This window comes from Lolium rigidum, chromosome 7 (genome assembly GCF_022539505.1).
Source record: "Lolium rigidum isolate FL_2022 chromosome 7, APGP_CSIRO_Lrig_0.1, whole genome shotgun sequence".
NCBI lineage: Eukaryota > Viridiplantae > Streptophyta > Magnoliopsida > Poales > Poaceae > Lolium > Lolium rigidum.
In genome coordinates, this window is record NC_061514.1 from 353517512 (window position 1) to 353524095 (window position 6584).

Here is a 6584-nt window from a genome sequence, read left to right on the forward strand (position 1 = left end):
GTGGCTTAACCCACTTGCGGGACACGGGGCTTGCCCCCGAGTCCATTCAGCCCTTGCTACCTCTTGATCTCCCGCGGAGCCTTCATCTTCATCCGCCTCAACCAGGACCACCGCACGCTTGAATTTATCCTGGTATACATCCGGGTGGCGCTGTTCATATAATGACGGCTTACGCACCATGTGCGCCGGTGAAGGGTAGTACGCTTGGGAGGCCACATCCTTGATCGGTGATGCGAGACCCACCACCGCCAACTCGACCGCTTCTTTTTCGGTCACACGAGCCGAATAGCATCGGTTCCTAACGGTCCTGAAGCGCTGGATGTATTCGACACCTGTTTCTCCGCGCTTCGTCGTACTTGTGCTAGATCGGCAATGCCAGCCTCGGAAGCCTCGAGTGATACTGCATGTGGAACTGCTCTTCCAACTGCTTCCAAGTCCGGATTGAGTCTGGTGGCAGCGATGTGTACCACCCGAAAGCCGATCCCGTGAGGGACTGTGCGAAGAACCTCACACGCAGCTCATCTGATGCTGAGATCGTGCCCAGCTGTGCCAAATATCGGCTCACATGCTCGATGGAGCTGGAACCATCTGATCCACTAAACTTGGAGAATTCAGGGAGCCGATATTTGGGTGGTAGCGGGATCAACTCCTACTCGTTGGGGTACGGCTTGGAATAGCCGATTGCCCTCCTTTTCGGCACCATGCCGAACTGGGTCTCTCAAGATTGTACCGATCTGATCCGCGGTGCTGGCTGCAGGAGTCGAACTGCGAAGATTTGCCGGAGTGGCATACTTAGCCAGCCATGCTTGCTTCTCAAGCTCTGAGCCAACTGCAGGAGTTGGGCTCCGGAGGTTTATCGGAGTGGCATACTTAGCTAGCCACGTCCGCTTCTCAAGATCTGTTCCCGAAGTTCCTCCTGCTCGTTCCGAAGTCCCTGTCTGTTGCGGTCTGGTTTGTGAGTGCCCGATTCATTGCGGTCGGCACGTATGTGCACGTGTATCCGTGAGGGATCTCCTTAGGCGCCTCATGCAAGAACTGGTAATCACTAGGGTCACCACCGATCTTGTAGACGACGTATGCCGGTGAACTCGGCACTTCTGGTGCTGCCAACGCGAATGGCAGCGGTGGTCAGGACTGGAGTGGCATCTCTCCTTCGTGAGTCTCTAGAGCTGGTCCTGACGGAGAGTACTGATGCCTCATGATTTCCTGGATCACCCGAAGAGCGACACGCTCCAAAGTGTTCACCAGGCTCTCAGAATGGCGGTGCAGCGAATGAGCTACCATAAAATTAATCTCCTGACGCAGAGACCTGGTGCGTTCTTCCGACGGGGCGGACAGGTCCACTCCATCGAGCGCGCCTTTAGGTGAGAACCCTTTCCACCTGATGCCGTGTGAGCGGGTTCTCTGGAAAGAGCCGATGAGGTCGGCTTCGAGGATCGCTTTGACCTCGTCATACTTCTTCTTGAGCTCCTCAGTGAGATCCTCGTACGTGACTGGAGTGCCTTCCGCCATCTCAGATGTAGATGGCGATGCGGTTGATGTCGAAGACTGTCCCACTGGGCGTGCCAGAATGTGTTGCGGTCAGAAACCCACCGGCGAGCAGCGACGGGCAACACAGTAGAGCCGGGAGGCTCCCAGGACTGCGGCTGGCCCTGGTCCCTCGAGCGACGGCCCGCAAAGACTCGGCACGCACGTCCGATGCTGGTGCAAGGGCGTGCCACCTGACCTATACCTGGCCAGGAAGGTGATGGATTTGCCTCGCTTAGTTTCCTGCATGGCATACACGTAAACATTAAATACGAGCCTCGATCGGCTCTCAGGTTGTCCTGTGAATCGGCTCAAGGAGCCGATCCACCCATGATTCGTACGAGGTGTACGATCACATGGTGGTCCTGCTTGATCAATATAAAGCTAAAACGACCTACTACGATTTAGGGTTTTCACCACATAATCGGAACATCCTACGCGTGATTGAGCTCGGCGGCCACGCACGGTGATCATAAACCGACCCTAGACAAGGCCTAAAAACCAACATGAAGTTGATCCCCGGAATATCCTGTCTAGGGCTAGCAAACTACACCCTACGTGCCATCTGGATCCTTCAACCCGTTTGTAAGGCCTAACTATGCAGATATTAAACTAATCCTTGAAGAACAAGGAGCAATCATAACGGATCGGATCTACTAAATAATGATCAAGCGAGGTGCCGCCCTTACACCTAAGATAGGTGTAAGGGCGGCTAGACGTCTAAGGGTTGCACGGACGAAAGCATATGATATGATGAACAATGCTAACCCTAACACATCTATGATAACTACGTTGCTCGCCATCAACAAGGCTTCAGCACGAGCAACGCATGAACAGCGAATAAACGTGTACGCCTAGATCGCAAGATGCGATCTAGGCAGCATGATGCTTACCCGGAAGAAACCCTCGAGACAAGGGAGTTGGCGATGCGCCTAGATTGGTTTGTGGTGAACGTGATTGTTGTTTATTTCAGTAACCCTAGATACATATTTATAGTCCGTAGACTTTCTAACGTGGGAATAATCCCAACCGTGCACGAGCCAAATTGTATCTAACTGACACGTATCCTACTATATTACAGATACACGGGCAAACTACCCCAAACTTTGCATATAAGGCCGATTCATGTATTTCTTCCATGTATATTCTTCAAGCCCATCTTTAATCGCGGCCCACCTCTGATCCGGTCAAATTCGGGTGATAACAGATTATGAAGTTAATTATTGCTATGATAGTATTGATGTGATCTATTCCTCCTTCATAGTGTGATGGTGACAGTGTGCATGCTATGCTAGTACTTGGTGTAATTGCAATGATCTATCATGCACTCTAAGGTTATTTAAATATGAACATCGAACGTTGTGGAGCTTGTTAACTCCGGCATTGAGGTGCTCTTGTAGCCCTACGCAATTAGTGGTGTTCATCATCCAACAAGAGAGTGTAGAGTGGTTTTATTATGTGATCAAAGTTGAGAGTGTCCACTAGTGAAAGTATGATCCCTAGGCCTTGTTTCTAAGCATCGAAACTCCGTTTATTTACTCGTTCCGTTGCATGTTTACTCGCTGCCATATTTTATTCAGATTGTTATTACCACTCATATACATCCATACTACTTGTATTTCACTATCTCTTCGCCGAACTAGTGCACCTATACATCCGACAAGTGTATTAGGTGTGTTGGGGACACAAGAGACTTCTTGTATCGTGATTGCAGGGTTGCTTGAGAGGGATATCTTTGACCTCTTCCTCCCTGAGTTCGATAAACCTTGGGTGATCCACTTAAGGGAAACTTGCTGCTGTTCTACAAACCTCTGCTCTTGGAGGCCCAACACTGTCTACAAGAATAGAAGCACCCGTAGACATCAATGCGCCACGGACGCTAGGTACATTCGGCGAAGTTACTGCCATTGTCGGTGATGATGCTGTGGGGGTAGCTGTATCTCACGATTATTTCCTTGAGGAATGTGACGGCTGTGGAGCCGTCCATCTTCTTGATCGGCTTGGCTTCGATCCACTTGGTGAATTTATCAATCATTACCAAGAGGTGTGTCATGCCGCCTCGCGCAGTTCTGAAAGGGCCCACCATATCCAAGCCCCATACGGCAAATGGCCAGGTGATGGGGATGGTTTTCAAGGCGGAAGCCGGCGAGTGCCTTTTCTTGGCGAAGCGCTGATGACCCACAAGTATAAGGGGTGTATCGCAGTACTTTCGATAAATAAGAGTGTCGAACCCAACGAGGAGCAGAAGGTGTTGACAAGCAGTTTCGATGAAGGATTCACTGTAAATGCTCACAGACAAGTATTCAGGGGTTTTGATATAGCGAGATGAATAAAGTACAAGTAAGTAAAATGCGAGAGTAATAATTGCAGCAAGTGGCCCAATCCTTTTTAGCACAAAGGACAAGCCGGTTTGTTTACTTATAATGACCAAACGTTCTTGAGGACACACGGGAATTTAGTATAGTGCTTTCGCTTCATATAGCTGATTAATCTTCATTGTTTTGATAAGTGTTGTGTGGGTGAACCTATGCTAATGCACCGCCCTTCCTAGGACTAATACATACTTGTGATTATACCCCTTGCAAGCATCCGCAAATACAAGAAAGTAATTAAGATAAATCTAACCACGAGCCTTAAACTCCGAGATCCTGCTATCCCTCCTGCATCGATATACCAACGGGGGTTCGGGTTTCGTCACTCCGGCAACCCCGCAATTAGCAAACGAATACAAGATGTATTCCCCTAGGCCCATAAAGGTGAAGTATCATGTAGTCGACGTTCACATGACACCACTAGAAGAATAACACCACAACTTAAATATCAAACCATTGAATATTACCCAACATAATTCACTGCTAACATTTAGACTTCACCCATGTCCTCAAGAACTAAACGAACTACTCACGAGACATCATATGGAACATGATCAGAGGTGATATGATGATGAATAACAATCTGAACATAAACCTTGGTTCAATGGTTTCACTCAATAGCATCAATAACAAGGAGTAATCAATACCGGGAGAGTTTCCCCTACAAAACAATCGAGATTCAACCCTAGATATTACAGCGGTGACGAGGTGCAGCGGTGGAGATGGCGGTGATGATGATGGAGATGATGGTGATGATGATCCCAATGATGTCCAGCTCGATGACGGTGACGATGGCGTCGATTTCCCCCTCCGGGAGGGAATTTCCCCGGCAGATTTCAGCCTGCCGGAGAGCTCTTTTCTCTCTGGTGTTTTCCGCCCCCGCAGAGGCGGCTGTGACTCTTCGCGATTATCCCCTGGAGCTTAGGTTTTCGGGGCGAGGAAGTACGCGAAAGAGAGGCGGCCGAAGGGGGCTGTGGGCCCCCTCCCCACCAGGCGGCGCGGCCAGGGCAGGGCCCGCGCCGGCCTATGGGGGGCCCATGGTGGCCCTCCTCGGTCCCTCCTTTTGGCTGGCTTCGTCTTCTGGAAAAATAAGATCTTCAGTGTAATTGCCGTCAATTGTTGATCTTCCGAAATATTGCATTCTGACGGTGCTTTTTCCGGCAGAATCCTGACTCCGGTGAGCGATTCTCCAATAATCATGAAACATGCAAAATAGGTGAAATAACATAAGTATCATCTCTAAATATGAAATATATCAATGAATAATAGTAAATTATGATATAAAATAGTGATGCAAAATGGACGTATCAACTCCCCCCAAGCTTAGACTTCGCTTGTCCCCAAGCGAAACTGAACTCAGTAAACAAGGCCACATGTTTCTGGAGTGAAGAGTCGATAAATAAAATACGGACAAGAAGCATCATATTAATTCACACAAGACATTCTACTGAACAACTTCCTCATATAATTCAACTTGAAACAAGTAGAAGGTAATCACAAATAAAGGTGCATAAGAAATCATAATTGGTGATGGCAAACTTCGTTCTTGGTCAGAGAACATTTAATAGATTATACTTATTTATCGAGCGGCACTCTTATATTAAAGCTTATATGGCAAAACTTGCATACTCAATCATAATAATCTCCTCATAATCATTGATAACCTTCAAAGCTATATTCATTCGGATAAAACTTGTACTAAACAAGGAAGAATAAAAGACATGATTAAGTAGATCACAGTATAAATGGTTTGATCACAACAACTCAATTGCTTGCTTAAGATAGAGGGAAATAGGTTTACTGACTCAACATAAAGTAAAAGATAGGCCCTTCGCAGAGGGAAGCAGGGATTAAATCATGTACTAGAGCTTTTTAAGTTTTGAAATCATATAGAGAGCATAAAAGTAAAGTTTTGAGAGGTGTTTGTTGTTGTCAACGAATGGTAGTGGGTAATCTAACCCCCTTGCCAAACAGACTTCCAAAGAGCGGCTCCCATGAAGGACGTTATCTCTACCAGCAAGATAGATCATCCCCCTTCTCTTTTGTTTACACATGTACTTTAGTTTATTTAAGGATGACAATCCTCCCAACCTTTGCTTTCACAATCCATGGCTAACCGAATCCTCGGGTGCCTTCCAACATTTCACATACCATGGAGGAGTGTCTATTGCAAAATTAAGTTGCTTACTGATGAATCAGGGCAAAACATGTGAAGAGAATTATTAATGAAAGTTAATTAATTGGGGCTGGGAACCCCGTTGCCAGCTCTTTTTGCAAAATTATTGGATAAGTGGATGAAGCCACTAGTCCATTAGTGAAAGTTTCCCAACAAGATTGAAAGATAAAACACCACATACTTCCTCATGAGCTATAAATCATTGACACAAATAAGAGGTAATAATTTTTGAATTGTTTAAAGGTAGCACATGAAGTATTTACTTAGAATGGCAGAAAATACCACATGATAGGTAGTTATGGTGGACACTGATGGCATAGGTTTCGGGTTAAGGTTTTGGATGCACGAGAAGCATTCCCTCTCAGTACAGGTCTTTGGCTAGCAAGGTTGATTAGGAAGCATAAGAGTTGAGGGAAACAAACAAATATACATGTGATAGAAATAATCATGCATCTTCCTTGTAAGCACAAACAATTTTAGCTTCAGAATACTAAGCTAGGAGCTAACAA